The sequence below is a fragment of the Oratosquilla oratoria genome, chromosome 9 (assembly GCF_046742065.1).
Source record: "Oratosquilla oratoria isolate Oo_2021 chromosome 9, ASM4674206v1, whole genome shotgun sequence".
Classification (NCBI taxonomy): domain Eukaryota; kingdom Metazoa; phylum Arthropoda; class Malacostraca; order Stomatopoda; family Squillidae; genus Oratosquilla; species Oratosquilla oratoria.
In genome coordinates this window covers 57,147,137-57,171,907 of record NC_134785.1, presented here as the reverse complement: position 1 = coordinate 57,171,907, position 24,771 = coordinate 57,147,137, and the positions used below count along the sequence as shown (strand labels likewise).

Here is a 24,771-nt window from a genome sequence, read left to right as displayed (position 1 = left end):
GTGGAAGGTCATAGCATTACCCATAGATCGGACCTACGAGCTCTGAGCTCTCTTCCAACACGTGATCCAACACGTGATCCAACACGTGACCCAAAGACCAAGTGAATACACACACACACACACACATACATATATATATATATACTTTTTCTTCATTTCTCGTATTTCCTCTTCCTCTTCTTACTCTTATTTTTCTGATTCTTGTTCTCCTGCCTTGTACATTTTTGTCCTTATATTCTAAAGTTACTCATTCAGAAAATATCAACTTTGTATATACTCCCCTTCCACCCTCTTTCATTTATTTATTTATTTATTTTTTTTCTCTCCTTTTTCCTCGTCTACCTCATTTGAACCCGTTTTCTAAATCCACCAACCCGTCGGATTATTTTTAGAAACGCCTTTACTCCCTTTCGTCTTTCTTTTCTGCTCACCGTTTCCTCTTCCTCTTCTTTTTCTTGTCTTTATTCCTCCTTCTCCCCTCCTGCGTGACACTCCAGACGTCAATTACTGTTGGCGGTTGGTCGATTGAGAAAAGGGGAGAAAAAGAAAGAAGGAAGGAGAGAGAGAGAGAGAGAGAGAGAGAGAGAGGGAGAGAGACATAGAGAGAAGGAGAGAGAGATAAGGGAGGAAGATGTGGGAGTAAGGTAGACAGAAAGAGAAGAGGGAGAGAGAGGGAAAAGAAGGAAGAAGCAAAAGTAAAGTCTCAAGTTCATCAAACATCTGATAAACATGTACCCATCGTCACCGTCTCCGTCGTCGTCGTCGTCGTCGTCGTTATTTTCATCCTTGTCGTCGTTGTCGTTATCCTCGTTGTCTTCAACTTAACTGTCGTTCTAGTTTCTTTAGTTCCTCGTAATCGTTTTTAACCATTCGCCGTGATCTTTACTGTTATCGTCCGTCACCTTAAATGTCAATTCCATCTCTGTGGTTGTTGTACCTACATATCTTTAAGCACTTTGATCTAGGATCACGTGCTGGAAACGTGATCGGCAACTGTTACCTTCCCAGGTGAAAGCTCAGAGTTCGTATAGTCCGATCTATGGGTAATACTGTAACCATACACACACCACATACCCAGCCACTTCCTCAAAGGTTACAGTAACGGTTTGCATTGGTGGCGAAACTCTCAAGTCCAGAGTGGGGCCTCGTCTCGGACTTCCTGCGTGAGAGGTCAAGACGCTAACTACTACTCGTGCAACAGCAATTCGCGTGCGTGTGTGCGTGCGTGTGTGTGTGTGTGTGTGTGTGTGTGTGTGTGTGTGTGTGTGTGTGTGTGTGTGTGTGTGTGTGTGTGTGTGTGTGAGATTCACCTTGGTCTTTGGAACACGTGTTGGACTCGTGATCGACAGCTATTTCCCTCCCGGAAGAGAGCTCAGAGCTCGTATGACCGAACTATGGGTAATGCTTTGACCTTACACGTGCGCACACCCTCAATTCCCAGCCCATGAGAGTTGGAGTAACGACTCTCAGCGTAGCGATACTGAAATTATTTTCTGTGTGTGTGTGTGTGTGTGTGTGTGTGTGTGTGTGTGTGTGTGTGTGTGTGTGTGTGTGTGTGTGTGTGTGTGTGTGTGTGTGTGTGTGTGTGTGTGTGTGTGTGTGTGTGTGTGTGTGTGTGTGTGTGTGTGTGTGTGTGTGTGTGTTCACTTAGTTGTATTTACCTAGCTGTATTTTGCGGGAAGGGGAGTTATGCTCGTGGTGTCCCGTCTTTGTATCTCGCAGTGTCTAGTTTGCTCTTAAGTTCGTGAATGGTTTTTGCACACACTATTGTTTTGTTTAGTTTGTTCCAGATGTCTACCATTCTGTGTGGATTTTTTTTTTTTTTTTTTTTTTTTTAGATCTTTTCTATAACTATCCTTTTTCAGTTTTTTTTTCATGTCCTCTTGTGTTTCTCTTGTCACAATTTAGTAAGTCTTCTCTATCAAGGACTTCCGCGCCTTTCATGATTCTGTAGATGGTCAATAGGTCAGTAGGTAGCCTCTCTCTCTCTTCTTTGTTCCGAAGTCGGTAATTTCAAATTAGCCAGTCTCTCCTCATATGACCGGTTTGAAAGTGCTGGGGCCATTTTCGTGGTTGTTCTCTGGATTCTTTCAATTTTCTTTATATTCTTTTTGGTACTGGCTGGCCATAGTGTCACAGCATACTCCAGTCTAGGCCTTATTTGCGTGACTAATATTTTTGTAACCAGTTCTTCGTCTAAATAGGTAAAAGCCACCTTTATTGATCTTAGCAAGTTGTAGGAATCTTCGGCAATTTTGTTTAATTGTTTATCAAGGGACAAGTCATTTGAGATAATTACTCCCAGGTATTTTTCGGGTTCCACTTTCTTCACTTCTTTTGTTCCAATTGTATATTGTCTTGATATTCTTTTTTTTCCGAGCTCAATTACGCTACATTTCCTAATGCTGAATCTACTTCTCACTTCTAATTCTATTTTCAAACCTTATTTAGGTCTCTCTATAGTGGTTCACAATTCGTTTCGGTTTTCACTTTCTTCAACAATTTAGCATTGTCTGCAAAGAAGCTCATGTAACATTCCACCTCTTCATCCATGTCATTTACATAAATAGCAAACATTATTGGAGCCAATACTGATCCCTGTGGAACTCCACTAATCACCTCCCAACCTGAACACTTTTTCTACCATGCAGTTTTCTCCATCCAGTTTAGAATACCTTGTATCCCTCCTACGTTTACCAACTTATTATGTTGTATATTTTGTCCATTAGTTCTCCTTTGCATTCTTTAAGTATCCAATTTGCAATTCCGTGCGGGCCATGCGATTTCCTAATGTCAAGGTTCGTTAATTGATCAATCATTTCTTTTTGTGTTATTATTTCCTTCACGGGGGAAGGTCGCACTTCACTTCCTTCGCCCCAATGCTGTATTTTTTGTCTTTTTCTTATTTTTTTCTAGTGAAAACCGACTTAAATTGATTGTTCATGACTTCGGCCATTTCTAGATCTTCTGTGTATTCTGTATTTCCGTTGCGCAGTTTCACCATTTCCTGTTTATTTTCAAGTTTACCATTCATTCATTGTGTGTGTGTGTGTGTGTGTGTGTGTGTGTGTGTGTGTGTGTGTGTGTGTGTGTGTGTGTGTGTGTGTGTGTGTGTGTGTGTGTGTGTGTGTGTGTGTGTGTGTGTGTGTGTGTGTGTGTGTGTGTGTGTGTGTGTGTGTGTGTGTGTGTGTGTGTGCGTGTGTGTGTGGATAAGAGCTTAGAGCCCGATATAGGGGTAGTGGGATATTACCGAATCTATGGGTGTGTATGTATATTGTGTATTTACTTTCTTGTAGTACATAGGCTTGTAGTTATGCTCGTAGGGTCCCATCCCTTTGCCTTTTCTACGAAATGTTTACCTTAAATTGGTTTATGTTGCTGGTTTGGATAATATTTCACATAAATCTACACATCTATGTTGAAAGCTATACGTCTTGATCTCTTTTAAACGAGTGTGCAATTCTTTTTTTTTTTTTTTTTTTTTTTTAATTTTTGCTGTAATCTATTGTCGGTCTTTATTCCCATACGAATAAGTCCTCTCTCTCTCTCTCTCTCTCTCTCTCTCTCTCTCTCTCTCTCTCTCTCTCTCTCTCTCTCTCTCTCTCTCTCTCTCTCTCTCTTTCCCCCGACCTTAATATCATTACCATGTGGCTTCCCTCTCTCTCTTTACTCTTACTATGTGGGAAAATCTAATTGTTATTTTTGGTATTGCTATTGTTATTGTTATTGTTGTTATTGTTATTGTTGTTACTGTTATTGTTGTTATTGTTATTGTTGTTATTGTTATTGTTAATGTTGATGTTGATGTTGATGTTGTTGTTGATGTATATGTTGATGTTGATGTTGGCGTTGATGTTGAAGTTGTAGTTGTTGTTGTAGTTGTTGTTGTTGTTGTTGCTGCTGCTGTTGTTGTTGTTGTTGTTGTTGTTGTTGTTTTCAATATTTCCTCATATGTCTTGAGGTCATCTTGGTTGCTACCTTTTGTATTCACTCTCTTTTTCTTATATCTTTCTTTAGGTTTGGTGGTCATATCATTGCTGCATATTTCAGCCTACGACTTATCAGATTTCCAGTAATTTTCTTAGTCATGTCTTCTTCTATATAATGAAATGCTACTCTTATATTCTTCAATAAATCATAAGTCTCTTCTGTTATCTACTTTATATGAATTTCTGGTAATAGATGATCATCCCCGATTCAAATTATTTTAATCTTTTCCTAATTTGTTTTCAATTCATTTCCTATGGGGAATCTTCTCGTTGGACTTTTTCTACCTTGTCCTAATCCCACAATTTTACATTTCTTTGCAATGAAATTCATTTTCACTCCCAACTCTAACCATAAACGTTATATATTTTTTTCTGGAGGGGACAAATCTTGATAGTTATTCCTGTGCTTACGTTAGAAGTGAGGCCTTGTCAATGTCCAAACTTCACAACGTATCGCTGTCACCCTTCCGAGTTCCACCCGATTCCTAGCCCTGATTTTACCAATTCCATCCTGAAACTGTGATTCCCCATTCTCTCTATTACTGTTAATAAATCTCACACGACTGATAGGTATGGGATTCAAGTATTAGAGGAAAAATGAGGGTGTGGATTTCATGTTGATGATACGTGTGAGATGTTGGTCTCTAGCAATAATATACCTATATCGATTAGTTTGCTCTGTAAAAGGCAGAGACTTGGAATGCAAGGAAGGCAGAATGAAAAAAGATAAATGTGTTTCAAATTAAGTGTTTGAGAAGTATGGTGGGATTACGAGAATGGATAGGATGAAAAAGGGAAGAGTTTAGACCGAGAGCGAGGGTGGAAAGGGATCTATTAGATAGGATTGATTAAAGAATACTGAGATGGTTTGAGTATATAGAGAGTGAATGAAGAAACACTAGAAAAAAAGAGTGTGGAAGGCAGAGGTGGATGGAGTGAACCTGAGGGGAAGACCAAGAATGAGATGGATAGATGAAGTGAAAAGGGATTTGAGAAAACGGGTAATGTCTGTCGAGCAGAGAAAGGAGGGGGCAAGAGAGAGAGGTGTGAGTGGAGAATGGTTTCGAATGAATGATAGATTGAAGTGACCCCAAAGTGTTTCTCCTTGTCTTCTCTGATTACTTGTGAGTTGACGAGGAGCCAGAGTCGCCATATATAGAAACGGTGGGGGTAAACCAGATTCAGCTGCCGTGCCCTGCTGTGGATGTGCTGTCTCTCGCTGCATTTCTTCTGACCCAGGCAGTGGGTAGAGGGGTGGGATACCCTTTCACTCACAAAGGGCTAAGATAAAATGGTGTTGGATGGGTGCATTTAACCTCATAAAATTTTATTTGAAGGTGATAAACGTATTGCATGAGAGAGAAGGATGGGTGGATTGTGAATACCCAGATTTGGAAAAGGCATTTGGCAAGGAGTAGCACAAAAGACTAACAAGGAAGTTGTAAACTGTAGGAAGCCTTAAAGGGAATATACTGAAATGGGTAAAATTTAAGTGAAACACGAATGAGAATATTAGCGAGAGAATATATAATTGGACAGAAAATGAGTGACTAGTGGGGTACCACAGGGCTCAGTCCTGGTAGCTGCAATGTTCTCATTTATATAAACGAGATGATAAAGGAAATAGATGGCACTCACTTTTACCGTTAAAACAAAGGCTTTTGTTGGTGGATTTGAGGTATACTGTAGTAGTAAATTTGTGGATGTGGCTGGTTACCAGGCCGTCAAGAAAGGGGTAAGCAGTCATTGTTTGATTCTTCAAAAGTAGAACTAAGGATGAAAACTTCCATAAGACATTCCCTGAGCCTTTGCAGTCCCTGGAGATCTTTAGGATGGATGGGTGGTTGGTGGTAAATGTAATCTTCTCTATGGTCCCCAGAAAAATAGAAATAAAAGTCAAAAGTGTCTCCTATGGTCATAGTTACTCCATCGACTTATTTGTACATATTGCCGCGAGTTCTAGCAGTACACGCAAGGAAGTTTTTGGTGTGCTCGATGTATTAGTTTGATCGCTTATGTAGACTGTTTAGGATGAATTGTATCATCCTATCAACATCAATATTGGTGAGTGAGCTCTCCACATCCAACGATGTAATGATGTGATTTTCTGAAAGAGAGGCATTTGTCAGAATCTGTGGTGCTCCTATTCACATTGGAGTGTCTGTGAGGAGAAGTCTCCACTGATTGGTTGCCACGAGCCAATGAGAGTGCAAGGTTTATTGACCCTTTCCTAGAGTATAAGGTTGATCTGCCAGGGCCCAGTAGCTTCATGGAAGGCAAGTCTTGCAGAACCTCGACATTTACGTTAATGTTGGGTAGATTGGTTTGAATGTACATGGCTTCCAGGAATAGTAGCCGGCGAGGATCTAATTTTTTGTCTATTATTGTTGTGTTCGTCTCTGGAGCTTTTCTTGTTAATATGTGAGTATGAGGTGATATAGTATGACATAATGGATCCATCGGCTCCTACGTCTAAGGCTAGACCCCACAAAGGACCAGATCCTTGTTAGAAATTGCCAAACACGGTCCTGATATTATTTGTTTGACTTCGATGGGTAATCCAGCCCCCTAATCTCCCTAAGATCCAAGAATTCAATACATGGATTTGTGGTCTTATTTCCCAATCGGGCGTTTATGTTTTAGCAAGGAAGTCCCTTCAGGCAACTAAATTTGACCAATTTCACTATTAGCAGATGCTCCCAATCAAGTTAAGCACCAAGAGCGCTCCCATCCTCCTGTGTATCCTCTACCACCCTCCCCAGGTCCCCTTCCTCCCCTTTGTTGACATTGCTAATATTGTTTCATTCAAAGCCCCAACTTATTTCATTGACGATTTTAAATGCAACCGCGCTGACTGATCATTGACATTCACACCAACGCAGTGGGTCAGTAATTGCATTCTCTAACTGCACTTCACAGATTGAAGTTCCTTGGTCCGGACTTCCCCACATTCTTAACCTGCGGAATGCAGGGAAAGCTCAACCTGGTGTTCAACAGCTATGCCTTCCTCCTCAAGTCTACTATCTCACCCGGAGTCCCCAGCCTCTATGACCATCTGTCCGTGATCCTTCGCAAATCCATCTCATCTCTCCTTACCCTTACCGAAACCCATTTACAAAACAGTCAGGCCAACTAGGAATGTTTCAGAAAAACTCTCATGACATTCACCAACATGCACAACGTTCCATACGCAGCAATAGAATAGGAATTGCGCTTACTCGCAGGGTTTATCAAAACACGGTTAAAAAAAAAAAAAAAAAAAACATTCCTTGACCAAAGTACCGCAAGGCTGCTACGTTCACAGCTTCTATGCGCACAAACAGACTTCGGATTGCACTGTAGAATAGACTTATAGACTTCTTGAACGCGACCCATAGGCCCGTGATGCTGTCCAACAAGACACTGACTGGCTGCAGAGAAGTCTGAAGGACTCCCTTTATGTCGATTCCATTCGTGAGGAGGAACAACTGATGACTTCGTTCATCGGCTTCTGTGCGACTGACCCTTCCCAAGTTCTGGAAGACCGTCAAACAGCAGCTGGAAGGGAATGCACAGCCTCCACCCAGGTCACCAACCATCTCAACCACTCTTCACACACTCCCCAACACCAAACTGATCTATTGGCGGCAGCACGGGATGAGGTCTCTAAGCCCCATCCTTTGCAAAGACTACATTCCTTTAATATCTTGCACAGATGAGACTGTCGATTTCTCTAAGCTAGATGGTGATTATCCTCTTATCTCCCACATCGTATTGGAGGAGGTCAAGGGGATCATCTCTAAAGATTAAGTCCCCTGGCCTTTCAGGCATTGATACACACCTACTCAAACTCATGCCAGACAACATAATTCCACACATGACAACATTATACTCTTGCTCATTTGCTTCTGGATACTTCCTACACCTTTTCAAGGCGCACCATCCTCATTCCCAAAATTCGGAAATTTACCTATTCGCCCCCTCATATCGTACCATCTCCTTTCTAGAGCACTTTGGTAAGGTGTTCCAGTATGTCCTCTACTGTCGCCCTACCGAGTACTTAGAGATAGATAATGTACTCAGAGACTGTTAGTTCGGCTATCGACTGGAGCTGGGTGATAAAGATGTCATTTCCATGGCCGCTTAGTGGACCCAAAGACCACCAGATGGTCACCCTGGTAAGAAAGTTTTGGTTCTTAAGGACGTGGAAAAGGCATTCGACACTGCTATGACGGCCTTAAGTACAAACTGTACCACCATTTCGACTTTACCCTGCCGTTCATACGGTTGCTCTGCAACTACCTAGATGACAGGATAGTAGGAATAAAGTGGCGGTGCTTTGTGTCCCGACCTTTAGTGCCAAAGGCTGGAGTGGCCCAGGGAACAATGCTCGTCCCCACTCACCACAACCTGTGGACAAACGATCTCCAAGAGCCGGCTGACCCACGCAACCGAGCTCTTACTCTTACGAATGCGGGCGACACTAATCACGTTAGAAGACACAAAACACTGAAGGGATCTTGACACTTAAGGTAAAATATACTCGACTGACCACACACACGTGTGTGTGTATATATATATATATATATATATATATATATATATATATTATATATATGTATATATATATATATATATGTATATATATATATGCGAATAAATCACAAAAACACGTGATTCACAAAATGTGTTAAAAAAAAATTGAAAATAAAATGAAAGGTGACCGAACGTTTTCGTCTATCTAAGACATTTTCAAAGGTACAGAGTAAGGAAACAGTGACAATATATATACAAATGAAGTATATTAGGGGGAATTAGGACAGATCCATTGTGACCTTACTCGCTCAGCACTATCGGACATCTGAGCCAGCTACTGTCAACAATTTTGTTTGTTATAAAGTTGTCTAATTTATACATTCCCACACTCATATTCATATTGTTCTCAAATGAAGCTTTAATATAACATAATTATATGATATTTCTCTCCTTGATGTCCTTAATACAATAAATACAATTTTTTTTGTGTTATCCTAATCAATATATTATATATTATATATCACATATTATATATTATATATTACATATTGTATATTATATACTATACTGTATGTTGTGTATTATATATTATATATCATATATATGTTTTGATGGGTAATCGACACATTTTTTCTTGAATCTGCGCTTTTCTTAAAATCTATACACAATATACATCCATCAACTACTTTCTGATTTTTAGTTGTAGATTGACATTATATATCATCCATTCCTTCAATATCAAATTATCCTTTCTATAAATAAAATTTCCCTTATAATCATATATATATATATATATATATATATATATATATATACATATATGTATATATACCCAGACAGACATATATATATATACACTATATATATATATATATATATATATATATATATATATATATACATATATGAGAGTAATTCGCTAGTAGCAGCGACATCAAACCGATAATTTTTTTTTCACAAAAAAAATTATCGGTTTGATATACATATATATATATATATACATATATATATATATATATATATATATATATATATATATATATATATATGAACACTTTCTTATTCGTCTTCATCAACTGTGATTCCAAATCACCTAAAATGAAATACACGTATGATCACTAATTCCTAATTGACTTCTATTGACTCTAGAACCATCTACAGTATAAACACAAGATCACGAACATTACATTTCGCATCTCTTCTATATCTGAACTTGTTTACATACTAATAGAAAATTATTTTATTTTCTTAATAAAGGTGTGAATTAATTTATAAAAACTGTATTTTATAGGTTTTCTAGTCTATATTCGGTACGTTAAAGTCGCCTATAACTAATTCATATTTTGTTCTCTTCTCTCTTATTTTCTGTAGCAATCCTAATTATTACTATTTTCAGTACTACTGTTCTGACGCCTTTATATATTCATAAAAGTCATTATCACCTTTTTCAATAATGTAGTCCACTCCATTTTTCACTTTCAGCAGCAAACCTCTCCCAACAGTTCCCTCCTTTAGAATCTTCCCAAATACTTCATACATACATGCATACATACATACATACATACATACATACATACATACATACATACATACATACATACATACATACATACATACATACATACATACATATACCAAAGGCTTTCTTCCCCCTTACACGGGAGGTAGCCAAAAAAACAAAGGCATAGAAACCACTCCCACCCATTCCATCCCCTACATACTCCACTCCCCTCTACCCTCTTCCCTCCCTCTTATCTTGGCACCTCCTGGATGAAGGGTCATCTCTTCATAACCCATTATATCATACTCCCAATACGCCTTTCATATCGAAAGAAATTCTAATTCACCTCAAGTATCTCTATGACATGTAGTTCCGCCGTTATATTTTCTATTTTATCGACAATCTTATTATCTTTATCATGTAAATAAGTATCAGCATTATTAAACATCATGTTTGTGTATACCTTATTCTAAAATTTATTGTCATGATCATTCCTTCTCATCTTTACTGCATCTCTCCCTCTTATTTCCTCTTTGGACATCGCAGCCAAATCTTTCATAATTTCCCCCCTCACCACATAAAGATTTCCAATCCTTCTCATTCTCGTTCTCCTTATTTTCTTTTCCCTGACTCTTTAATTCTTCCTCTTTTTCACATTACTCTTTTTTTATGTCAGGATACACCCCACATTTTTAAAAAGCGGTCCCTAAGCATATCTTAATATATGCCAAGTTCCTCAGAATTCTTATTATCAGTTATTCTCTAAGAGTCGCAAGTTTTGGCTTTGACCTAGTTGATGGTCCACGATCATCAACTCTCACCTCAGTTGTATGATGCGGAATATTACCAATCCTCCTAAATTCCACGGTATTATTGTCACAGTAATCTAATATCAGTTTTTCAGAAAACTACTTAAATATTAGCTTATCGTAACCACACTTTATCTTAGCGATCCTAAATGATGAAATCACTTTTCATCACTTCTGTCGTGCCTCGCAATACTAAATTATTCTCATTACGCAATATCTATACAATATCCGTCACTCTTAATTGACTTATTTTGTGATTTGCAAATATTCTGAGTTTATATTTTCACAAGATCTCTGCAAGAATGTATTAAATGATATTTAACCTTGTTACAAAACTATTGAATTCCTTCAAGTAGCTCACCTCATATATCAATTATATCCTGCTTCGCTTCATCAAGATCTCAATCTCCCTATATTTGGCTCGTTAAATGTCTCTATCACCTCATCTATTCATGCAGCTAACTTGCTCATTATCTCGATCAATTCATTTTAATATTTTCAGACTTAGCATTTACCTCTCTAAATTTTCATACTAGGTTACAATATTTTTTTTCTTTTTTTGCAACTTGATTCAGAATCTTATATATTTTTTCAATTTTATGTAGAATAATACTAAAATATCACATCTGATGCATTGCTAATGCACAAAGGAACACAAAGGAAGAACAAACAACACCAGGCCTACTGGCCCCAACGAGGCTGTTTGTGTTTACTGAACTAAGCTACAATCAAGAAAACAGGGTAACTAGGCGATAGAAGATGAACTAACACTACTGCTACCACTATCCTATCCAATTACAATTAAATGCCGGGCTGGCAGATCTTTCATTGCAAGGGATAATATTTTATTTGCAAAGGTCATCTCTTCTTAAAACTTTATTTACTTCCCTTGTTAATCCTTCGCAATTAATGTGATGTCAGGAAAAGATTAAAACTGACGCACGATTTTACTGTGTAGTAAGTAAAATTCCCAATTATGTTATATCATCACAAATGCTTTAAATTTTGTGTTCATACTTGCATGTTTGTATTTCTGTATTTTCCAGATTTTTCTTGAAGGTGGCTTTATGTAGACTAAGCATTTTTGGTGAACTTATCTTTGCTCAACCCCCGAATGACCGAATCCTTGTTATAAACGTAGAAAACATTAATAAAAAGATTATCAACTGTCATGAGTGCTGTAGATTCCAATACTACTTGTATACAAGAGAATCTGCTCCCCTATTTTTAGAATATATGTATATGTATATATATATATATATATATATATATATATATATATAAATATATATATATATATGTATGTATGTATGTATGTATGTACTGTATATATAATATGTGTGTATGTGTTTGTGTGTGTGTGCATGTGTGCGTATAATCGATTAAATCACATCCTGTTCAACTGAAATACAAAACCCATCGAAGAAGTTGGCGATTTATCTATTTCATTATCTTTTTATGTTTCGCGTGCCGGAGAAAGCCATTGTCGTGCAACATTTGACACACGTACCAGAGGTTGTTGCCCAACCCTGACCTACGGTCTCTGTACCACAGAGAGTGGGAAACATTAAGCCTGTGGATAAGGGACACGCTGGCCAGTTTAATGCTACATTTACAAGGGGACTGATATATATATATATATATATATATATATATATATATATATATATATATATATATATATATATATACACTATATATCTATATATATACTATATATATATATATATATATATACATATACATATATGTGTGTGTGTGTGTGTGTGTGTTGTGTGTGTGTGTGTGTGTGTGTGTGTGTGTGTGTGTGTGTGTGTGTGTGTGTGTGTGTGTGTGTGTGTGTGTGTGTGTGTGTGTGCGTGTTTGTGTGTGTATTCACTTGGTCTTTGGATCACGTGTTGGACTCGTGATCGACAGCTATTTCCCTCCTGGAAGAGAGCTCAGAGCTCGTAGGTCCGATCTATGGGTAATGCTATGACCTTGCACACACACACACACCCAACTCCCCGCCCACGAGAGTTGGAGTAACACCCCTCAGCGCTGCGATACTGATATTATTTCAGCCCCGGGCGAGAGTCGAACCCGGACCTCCGTAGTGGCAGGCCAGAGCTCTAACCACAGCGCCATGTGTGCGTGTGTGTGTGTGTGTGTGTGTGTGTGTGTGTGTGTGTGTGTGTGTGTGTGTGTGTGTGTGTGTGTGTGTGTGTGTGTGTGTGTGTGTGTGTGTGTGTGTGTGTGTGTGTGTGTGTTCATCCTTTTTTTTTCTACATACATTATTTTTGTTTAGTAATTAGAACAATCTATTTTCTCCTGCTTGTATTACTGACACATGTCAGTTTTTCTAATAGTATCCATTTTTTGACATGAGGGTAAGAAGTACATGCACTATTAAAGGTTAAGATAAGGTAAAATATTGAGCCTTGCTTATCTTCGGAAGTGACTTGAATAGTTTAAAAGAAAAATAGTGCTACGAATGTAGAGAAACAAAAGGTTTTTACTGGAGAGACCCACGGATAGTACTTAATATCAATCAAATCGAAACGATAACTGGAACACGCACATTAACTAAGGAAGATTCTTTATCTGCCGAATAGTAGTAAAACCTCTAGGTTATTATCAGTCAGAAAGAGACTTAACCCTATTCAGTATAAGGTTATCAAACCCTCTGGATCAAAGGAAAGATATTAGTCAAAAATCTCGCCTACTATGCACCCTACTAGCAGCATTGCCTAGTACTTAATACATCTGTTCGAAGATTGTCTTGCTTGTATCACTGACTGATACCAACTATATTGTGCATCAGCAAAGAGAGTACTTGGTGTTTTAAGATAGTGAATGTTTGTGTGTTAGGATAGGCATTATGACATGATGAATAGGCTTAGGAGACAAATATCCTACGGTACGAGTTTTAATCTTAACTGAAGTGAAAGTTTGACAAGTGTATCATATTTGTTTCAGTTGTATATTTTCAACAGCTCTTCACGGAAATATTTATAGAACACCAAAGCACACAAGCACCTTCCAGCAGGATTCGGCAGATAACTTCCGAAAGGAGGGGCGAGGGGAATGCGCGCAAAATCGTCGAATCCCCCACCCCAACCTTACCCTTAATTCACGTAACTCCAAGGTCCCGTTCTCTCTCTAAAAGGCCAGTGTTCGACTCCGATAGGTGAGGGGGATTCATCCCAACGACTAAATGTCAAATCAAATGAGCTGGACAAGAATTCTGCAGTATCTTGCCATAGGAAGAGTTTTCATAATCGAGTCGAATGCAAATTAATTGGAGTGTCTGCAGAATCAACTGGTATATCGAAATTAAATATGTATAGACAATTACGTTTTAAGATTAAAAAAAACACTAGCATCATTAATTTAGACTAGATTCTCCAATAAACACCTTTTCTATCACTCTTCTTCTTCCAGTCTTTCTCTGAAAGAAAGTCTGGTGATTATTCGTGGCTCACCAAGATCCACAGCAAAAGGAAGTCTGTTTGTCTTTTAGGCTTTTACGGCGGAATTCGTAGTGATGCAAAGAAAAATAAAAGTTCATGGATACGCACACATTGAAGTTTTGAAAAATAGGAAACTATTTTAACAGGATTAGAGGAGAAATTATCTCTCAATTTGTGCAGAGAATGGAAATCTTTTAATCGATACCTGCTTGCTTAGCCAAGATAAAAAATGTGCATCAATATGCCACATAGATCTGCGTCTTAGCCGAAGTGACGAGTCCTAGTGGCATAATTCTGACCTTCGAGTAAACAGAATATCTGTTTCAGTTTCAAGCAGTCACGATGTGCATCCCAATACTTTTATTTTTCTGATACACATACCCGTTCTAAACTTGAAATTTAACGTTATATAGAAAATCATAGAGGTAAACAATTATTTAAAATCTCCGCAGCAGCGAAAAGTTAAGAACTACAAATACAAATGTTATCATACGTAAACTGAAAAAGTATCATTGCAAAGCTCTATAGGATTGTAGCCCTAACTGAACCACTCGACCTTATCTACACGTGATCACAAGAATATTGTCCTAGATTTTTCGTTGCCTGCTTGTGTTAACGCTGGGCTTTGTATAAACACAGTTGACTTTGCCTACCTCTCAGCTGTAGAGCGTTCGAGTCGATACAAAAACATCAACCTTGAAGGTGTCGGAGGGAAAGATTCATTTTACAGAACAATCGATGAGAACTGCTACCCCGTAGCGTTGTAGCTGTAAAGCCGAATACAATTCTTTGGCAACAACTAGAACAAAATCATAAATATCACAAGAATGGCCTAATTCTTCAGAACCCTTTCACAGCCGAATAAAATCGTCTGGCATTATCTAGAGTAAAACGACAAGAAGTGGTTAATCAAGGTTGACTTAACTCTACCGAATAAAATATCTTGCCTTTAACCAAAGAAACAATTAATCGAGATAATTTTAACCACCTTTGTAACGTGGATATTTCCTAAGATACATAAAGTCGTTTGGCATAAGCCAAAATAGAATAAAAAAAAAGTTCCCCGCAGCGAAGAGTTGATAATAGGGATGCATGGCAACGCAGCCCTACGCTAGCTAAACACTGGCGTTACCATCTGTATTCGCCAACGTAACGAAGAAACTAAATTTCTCATCACTTCGTGTGGGATGCATTACAAAGGATTACAAAGGCGGAGCATACCGACAGATCTTTTGGTCCATAACTAAGTCGGATGCGAAAAAATATATATATAATAATGATAAATGAATAAATAAAAAATTGATAAGTAAAATAGAATAAAAATTATAATAATATAAATAATAATAAATAAAATAAATAAATGCATAGGTATAGTTAAATAATAAACAAACAGGTAGATAGTAAATAATAATAAATTGGCATATACCTAATAATAAATGAGAATCAAGCAAGTAATAATAAGCAAACAGACAAATTACAACAAAACAAATAAACAAATAATATAAAATAAAGTAATGTACACAACATAATCAACCCGTTAGTGACGTTACATAACCAAATGCGGCAGAGTATCGTAATTGTAAAACATGTCACGCACAACGAATGATTTACGTCACATAACAAAAGTAACCCAGTGACACATACACACACATACGCACACACACAAGTACATATCTCTCTATGGAATTCATCCTCCCCTCCCCTCCCTTCCTCCAAGAAAATCTAAGGAATCTTTGGAAATTTGCTACTGTTAAGTATCGAAGAAGAAAAATTGATTGTTATGGTCAACGGCTTCTAGTCTTGTGGACAATTTCTCGCCGCCAATATTTGGTGCAGTTTTATTGTTTCTTGAGGGAACAGGAGACAGAGTTCTGTATGTGGTATTGTAGAGTGTTCTGTAAATCAAACATCTAAATAGTTTGTATGTTATTGAGGATAACTTAGCATTGGTATGTGAGAGGGGCGTTTCTTGTCACGAGATGGCCACATGTGAAGTTGAAATGTTCTGTTCTTAGGCGTCCTAGTACTATTCCCATTGAAGTATGCGAGGCTTGTTTGTTTTAGGTGTCTTTGCCATATGTTTAGATACTAAAATAGTGGCGTGGAGGTGAAGAAAAGTATGAATGCCTATTTTCTAGTCGCTTTGTCGGTTCCCTCGTTGTCGGTGAGGCAAACATGAGGTGACACCAAGTAGGAGGATGGGAATTCTGTGGATATTTGTCTAATTCTCGGTAGGTGGTGGAAGTTTTAATGGTGTGACAGATTAGAGTGCATGAGGCTGGGTAATGTGTATATAAGCCTCTTAGGTGGCGATATCGTTGTCTATTATATCCAAATGCATAGGTATAGTTAAATAATAAACAAACAGGTAAATAGTAAATCATAATAAATTGACTTGAAGAAGAGGCGTGGATGTGGAAGATACTTCTTTATATCTCAGGTAACCTACGATTGGATAGGTTGGAAGTTGTAGTTAACTGAAGGTCACCATTAGCGTGAGGGTATTTACCTTTGTACCATTTATGGCTTTCTTGATCTGATAGACTCTTATTACATTTGGTCGTCTTATATGAAGGAATGAGTGTGTATTTAGCAGAGACTTGGAATTTAAGGAAGGCAGAAAGCAGAGACTTAGATATGTTTGAGATGAAGTTTCGGAGAAGTATGGTGAAGGTTGTGAGGATGGATAGTTTGAAAAATGAGGAGGTGAGGAGGATAGTGGGGGTAGACCAGGAGTTAGCAGATAGGGCTGATGAAAGAATACTGAGATGGTTTGGGCACATGGAAATAATGAGTAAAGAAACACTAGCAAAACACACACACACACACACACACACACACACACACACACACGCATACACACACACACACATTATATATACATATAAATATATATATATATATATATATATATAATATATATATATAATTATAATAATAATTATAATAATAATAATAATAATGATGTTGATAATGATAACTATAATATTGATAATAACAATAAAAATAATAATAATAATAATAATAATGATAACAATAATAATAATAATGTTGATCATAATAGTAATAATGATCATGATAATAATAATGATCATGATAGTAATAATACTAATAATAATAATAATGATAATAATAATAATAATAATAATAATAATAATAATAATAATAATGATAATAGTAATAATAGTAATGGTAATAATAATATTAAGAAGAAGAAGAAGAAGTCTAGAAGGCAGAGGTGGACGGAATGAACTCGGGGGGAAGACCGAGAATGGAATGGATGGATGGAGTGAATGAACCCTTGAGTAAACGAGGAATGTCTGTTGACCAGGAAAGGAAAAGGCTACAGATAGGTGTGAATGGATAATAGTTACAAATGGACTATAGTTTGACGCGGCCCAAAAGGGATTTCTCCTCGTCTTCACTATTTTCATATGAAGGAGCAAGAAGATAGGACCGCCATGTAAATAAAGCGGTAGAGTCCTGCTGTGGATGAGCTGTGTCTAGGTGCATCGCTTCTGACTAGGGCAGTTGGTGGGTAGAAAAAAAATAAATAATTAATTAATTAATAAAAAATAAAAAATAAAAAATAAATAAAAAATAAAAACAAAAAAATAAAAACATTTATATAAAAAATGGGTGGGTAGAAGAGATAACCCTTCATCCACGAGAAGCTAATATAAAAGGAAAGGAATGGGTGATGGATGAGGTTGATGTTGGTGGGGGTGGGTGCCTTGCCTAGTTACCTCCTTTATAAAGAGGAAGATGTCTTTTGTTATATAGATGAATAGATAGACTATTCTTTCCATTACTTCTTCTGTGTAGTATCGTAAAGCTGGAATATGAACTACTCCCATATTGACGCTTGTTAGGGAAGTTGTCCTCATGACGATCCTCACCTTTTCTCCTGGCCCCGTCTCACGATCTTTGATCCCCGAAACCCCCAAGAGAATCACTCATGGGGCAGGCCGAGTGAGTCATACGCTTCGACCGCACGAGTCACACAAAGCCTCTTTGAGGGAAGTACGTGCAGTGCCAGCGTCGACTGCCGCCACTTGGAGATAGAGAAGAAGGTAGAGGACAAAGTAAAGGATGAGACAGAGGAGTAAGGGAAGCAGATGGAGTTGGAGGAAGAAGTGGAGCAGTAGAAGAAGGAGGAAGAAGAGGAAGAGGAAAAATAAGAGGAGCTATAGAGGAGGAGGAGCTAAACGAAAAAGGAAAGGAGGAGCAAGAAGGAGAGAATAATGTAAAAGAGGTGAAGGAGACATGGAGAAGGAGAGAATAGAGGAGAAAATAAAAAGGCGGAAGAGAACCTCGAGGTGTTGGAGAAGGAGGGAGAGGAGGAGGAAGAGGAGGAGGAGGAGGAGGAGGAGGAGGACGAGGCGATAGGGTGACACAAACAGGCAAGTAATGTGACCAGGCAGAGGATCCAGATCTATGAACTGAGCACCCTCACCTCGTCTGCCGTTATCCAGAAAAAAAGTCCACAAAGGTATTACCGTAACCTCAGTTAAGGTGTCATCATAGCCTTATTCTCTTTAGTTTGAGGTCCTGCTCAAAGTTGAGTCAAACAGTATGACTTGAGCCAAAACAAAATAGGTAAATTCGGTTGACATCAGCAGGAAGTGAAAACCCCTTCAACCGATGGCAGCCTTCGAAGATTTTGTGCCGGATGGCCAAAGGAATTTCATTCGGCTGTGGGATGGGCCCAGACGTATGCACAGCTGAACAAGTTTGCATGGTGATAAGCAGAATGAAAAGAGATGTGCCTGAAGAAAGGTTAATCTAATCTCCTTCCCACGAAAAGAGTTACGCACAAGGAAATAGAATTGTCTGGCAGCAGTGACAACAAAAGGGTGAGTGATATCCGGTATGGAAAGGATCAAAGCTGCCTCATTCTAAACCAGCGTTTCCCAACCTGGGGGTGCTGAAATCAATTATAGGGGCTGCTGGGAAGTGATGCACACAAAAATCACATTGATATGTGTATCGTTAATTACCTAGTTGTGGACATTTGACTTTTTCCATGCTATTTTATTTTTCTAGGGTTGTTCTTGTTTCTTCTACAAGCAATATTGTCAATTTGTTTCAGTTCTAAGGAATCAAGAAAATAAATCATCAAGCAGTACATTTCACTTTCTTTTATCCTTCTAATAACAAGATAGGGGTGCTGGACTGCTTAGACATGACAACAGGAGGTGCTATGGTCGGAAAAGGTTTGGAAACGCTTTTCTAAACCCTAAATCGTTGGTACCATACTTTCTTGGTTTTATTTTGGCCTTTTATTGTACTATGTTGCTTGTATCTCTTTAATCTGGCTAAGTTATTACGTGCATCTTCGAGATACCCACTTCGGCAAATCAGTGGCTAGAACTTCGAACTGTCTTCTTTATGGGCTGTTACGCAACAAATATATGTTGACATTTCAGGTACTGACGAGTTAAACACCATATAAGGACGGAGCCTTTATTTGCACGACGTTTCGCTTATTACATCTTTTTCAAGTACGAAAAAAGCTGTAATAAGCGAAACGTTGTACAAATAAAGGCTCCGTTCTCATATGGTGTTAAACTCGTCAGTCTTGTCGGCAACTACTACTTTCATGAAAATTTCAGGTATTGTCTGTAGTACTGACCGTGTTAGATTAGTTCTAACGATACTAAAGTGATCTACAGGATGTTTGGTTGAAGCTGGCAGCACAAAAGGTGTCAGATTTCTCAACGATGTACTGGTAATGCCACAACACATGAAATATCTTTAATAGCAGAGATGTAAATGATGGCAAAAGAATGGGGACTGCAATGGCAGATGAGCAGAGGTTCCAAGAATGTAAAGAACAGCATAACAGCATAAGTAAGGAATAGTAGGATCATCTACAGCATGAAGGCAAAGGAGGAAGGAGAAATGTGAGCACGGTTAGAATCTTGAAGGTCATAAGGGAGAGCAAAAGTTCAACGATAGCAAAATAGTGTGTATGTAAAGCAAGCGTATTCCGTCGGAAATAACGTGTTTCTATATTTAGGGACAACACAGCGCAGAGAGTTGGAGTCACGAAACTGATAAAGAACAAATTCAAAGAGGATAGCAGAACAGAGAAACAGTAAAAGATACAAGTGATCTGCAATATTTCTTTGAGTGAAGATTCTCCAAAAACAAAATGCTGCGTGATTCTGCTCCGTGAAGTGCATCACTGAATTACCCAAAACATTGACTGCATAAAACTTATACACTCACTATCCCACACGGGGAATAGTAAGTATATATCAAGCTCTTTACCAAGAGGGTGGCATGGAGACGAATATAATAATTAAACGACAGCAAGAAGAAAAAGAGAAATACCATCCGTTAAGAAAATAGTTAATTAGAATGGGGTACTGTAGAGCCCCCGCCCGGAGAGTACCATGGAGATAGAGAGACTGGCTGTAGACAGATATCGAAAGAGACAAAGCTTCGCATTCACCATCAGAATTAACTTCGGTTCTGATTGTAATCGCAAGGTGACAGCCAGAATAGAGGCTATCAAGTGTCTTTTGACCTTGAAAGAAAATCCCGTTTAATCTTTGTGTACCAAGAAAAATTGTCAGTTCCAATAATAACCGACTACACTAATTGTTGAGAGGAAAAAATTGTAGCGGAAACTATATCTAGGATCTCCATGAAATTTTACTCAATATGCAATCAGGATACCGAACCTAGAATCTGATTAAATACTCAAGACAATCAGGCATCGAAAACATTTCACAGTTTCAGTTCATTAAAAAAAAACATAACACAGTAATGTCGACCAATAACAACGATTTGTCATACACACTGCTAGATATATAAGGTCACGTAACTGCCATGCAGGTAGAATTCTCACGGACATGTTGGCAAATTAAGTTAATGTCGGGCGATTCCATTTAATATGTAGGGACACGAAACCTGAAGGATGAACTCTCATAATATAAATCTCCTCGCCGTAAGAACGAAAATGTTAACCCATTCGTTATCTGAATGAAATCGTTAAGCATTAGCCATAACTTATGTCCATTATATAAAAGGGAACTAACTGAAAAAATGTCTTAGCCCTATAGTTATTGTAACGTTCCCTCAGCTAAATTAAAGTGCCTAAAGCTAGTCAGTACACTATAGTTAACTTGGTCACACTCGATAATTCGATACTTTAGCGGGTAGACATTACAAAGAATTAAACCACTCGATGATTTGGCACCTGAAACTAGTCTATTTCTTAAAAAAAAAAAATTGTCGATAATCCGACACTTGAAGAACAGGTAGTCAATATTCAGAATTAGAAGAAGAAAAAAAACATTCAAAGGGAATTTTCCGATACTTGAAGAGTAGGAAGTCAGTATTCACAAAAAATGTAATTATATAAAAAAAAAATCATTAATCCGGCATTTGAGAAAAACTATGTTTTCAGGAACACGTTCGATAATCCGACACTTAAGGACCCTTTTCCTTCACCACCCTCCTGAAGGAGGAAGAAATTCAAATGTCTGTTGAGATAGGGTGTCGCCTTTGGGAAGCTTACCTGAAGTACATCTGCAAAGGAAAGACCGCATACCACCTCCACCACTACAACAGCAGCACCTGCACCTGCACCTGCACTTCGGGCACCTCAATAGCACCTGCACAAGAGTAACAATCGTCTACTTCGTGACGAACCGTAAGAGGAAAACGACGATGCTCCCAAGGGATTAGTCAGCTAGCGCACAAGCTAGTCGAGCCGCAAGAGAATGGGAGCGCGCGCGCGCGCGCGATTGCTCGATCACTCGCGTGCGCGCTCTCACACACACACACACTCGCGAACACACACACGTGGGTCCTGCTCACAGGAGCGCCTCTTCGCTTGGCCCTGCATGCACGAATGGCACTCCTGCACTGCTGCTCATAGCTCCTGTCGCAGTCAGCTGACCGACTCCCGTAATCAATAAAGCGACGCCCGGCAGACGGCCGCTGCCGGCCCGGTCCGGGGGAGGCTCCTAGGCCGGGCGGACCGGCTCGGAAGGCGGGAGAGGCCAATTCCATCACATATAAACAGACGCACGCAAGCATCACGATTGTAAACACACAAATGCATGCTCGCAGTCACAAGAACACACGCGAACGTATACACATGTACCTAAATACATGCTATTTCCAGCACAAACACACTGATTCTAGTACACACTAATTCATGCAATTTATGCTTACACATGCAAGTGCTAGCACGTGTGCGTACACGCATGAACGAGCGTACACACACAAACGCAGACTCGTAACAAGAGATGTCTGATGTAACAGCAGGATTTAGAATTTCAATAGTCCTTAATTATATCTTTATAAAAGTGGAAATAATTGACAAAAGACTTTGTAATGTGATGCAAATGAAATATTGAAAGAGAGAAGTTCTCTGAAGGATTTTAAGAAACAGTTTTCGATCCAGCGCAATGACTAGTAAAACATGGCAGAAGAAAAATTTATCAGCCATTTCAAGAAATTTTAAACCTAAGCTTGATTGAAGGGATTACAACAACGGTGTCACACCAACATAACTCCTATCCTATATTGTACAATTAAGTATATAGGTATAGACGTACACATAAAATATTAAGGTATGCTTAACATACATCTATGCACACATACCTTCACATTATATATATGTATTATATATATATATATATATATATATATATATATATATATATATATATATATATATATATATATATATATATATATATATATATATATATATATACCGGCCCGGACATCCCCTTCTTCAAGAGGTTTCAAGCTAGGTGGTCGTTTATCAGCCAAGAGGCTTATCAGAGTGCGGCCAATGACGACGACATCGCTCCATTCAAGAATGAGATCATCCAGTTCGCCAAGACTGCACTCAAAAACCAACAACCCAGAGATGATTACCGAGAATTTCTCGAGCTAGCTATCATCTTTCTCGGGGGAACTCCTGATCGCGGAATCCGATTTATTGCCCCGGGAGCACTTCACCGAGCTCGGTGGATGGCCCGTGCCATCTACTGCCTGAAGATCTGGATGTTTCGGGGAGAGTTGGACCTCCGACCAAGGGAGCTGAGGGGAATTCGAGATTTCAACGTCTTCGTATTAAAGATCTACCTCAAGGCCTGGTTCAAGGCCCCACTGGCAGCCTAAGCTCCAGCTCATGACCTTCAGTTTCTCCGGCAGCTAGTGGCCTACGAAAACAGCAAGATCGCGAAAGCCACTTCTAAGTCATTCGGGCGACACCTGTGGTACCTGAGTGAGCCACTAGTTGCCCTGTCCCTCTTCGACGGCGATGTTCCAGTGAAAGAGAAGCGATCCATTGTCAAACGCCACTCAAAGGAGGGATCCGCGGATCCACCGCCCAGAATCACCTGCGACGCCGAGCAAATGAAGCAGCCTTTGAGCGCTTTCGCTACCTCGAACAGCCGGAGATTGTTTGACTTCCTGAAGCTACCGAATCAGTTTCTCACAGTTGACCCCGTGCAGTGGGCGGACAACGAGGACTTTCAGCGGGCGCTGGTACGGATCAAGAGCCTGAAGGTTGTCAACGACTTGGCTGAGCGAGGAGTGAAGCTTTTCCAGGACTACAACGAGATTTTGACGAATAAAGAAGAACAGAAACAGTTCCTGGTCCAAGTTGTTGCTGACCACCGGGCCAGGTTTCCCGATGCCCGAAAGGGAACGATCGTGTCGGCCCTGTCGGATTCCTAGAAGTCTTCTTTGACCCCCAACAATGTGTTTCTGTATATATGTGTTTATGTTTATGTATGTATGTGTTACTAATAACAATGTGTTAACAACTACGATCAATAAGTAATGAGAAAAAATCAGGAGAGACACTATCTATTTTCATAAGCTTACAAAACTTTGTCTCCTTCAAAATAATTGCCTCTCGCATCTACACACTTCTCCATGCGTCTCTCCCAATCCTGGAGGACCTCCTCAAAGTCCTTTTTCAGTAGTCCCTTCAGGTAATTTTCCGATGTCTCAGCTCCTCTGTTGACTGGAATCTGGTTCCCTTGAGGCTGTCTTCATGCGTGGAAACAGGAAAAAGTCGCAAGGGGCTAGATCAGGGTTGTAGAATGGGTGTTGTACCACTTTCATTCCCCTGTCGGCCATCCTGGTGGTCACTAGCGTTGATTTGTGGCATGGAGCATTGTCCTGGTGGAACCACCACTGACCACTCCTCCACTGCTGAGGCCTTTTCTTCCTCATCTTCTCCCTGAACCTTTTCAGAACAGTAAGGTAATATTCCTTATTGACGGTTTAACCCTGAGAAACCCATTCAACGTGAATGAGCCCCTGGGAATTAAAGAATGGAATGACCATGGCCTTCTCTTGCGACCTGCTCATTTTTGCCTTTTTGGGGTCTGGGGGAGCTCGTGTGCTTCCAATGAGCACTCTGTGTAACCCCTTTTTGGTTGGTGATTGTTGTAGGTTACGGATGGTGAACTTAATGCGGGCGAGATCAACTCCAAACCCGGAGTTTCTTCTACTTATTA

The 24,771-nt window shown here is 39.1% G+C and overlaps 1 protein-coding gene across 1 annotated transcript in view; it reads right to left on the bottom strand.

The window, feature by feature from the left end:
* Window positions 1-22,147, bottom strand: part of LOC143028444 (beta-1,4-glucuronyltransferase 1-like) — a 115,150-nt gene extending 93,003 nt beyond the window's left edge. The window contains exon 1 of the mRNA XM_076190549.1: window positions 21,798-22,147. The gene's annotated coding sequence lies outside the window, so the exon portion shown is untranslated. The remainder of the gene's footprint in view (window positions 1-21,797) is intronic.
* Between the last annotated feature and the right edge of the window lie 2,624 nt (window positions 22,148-24,771).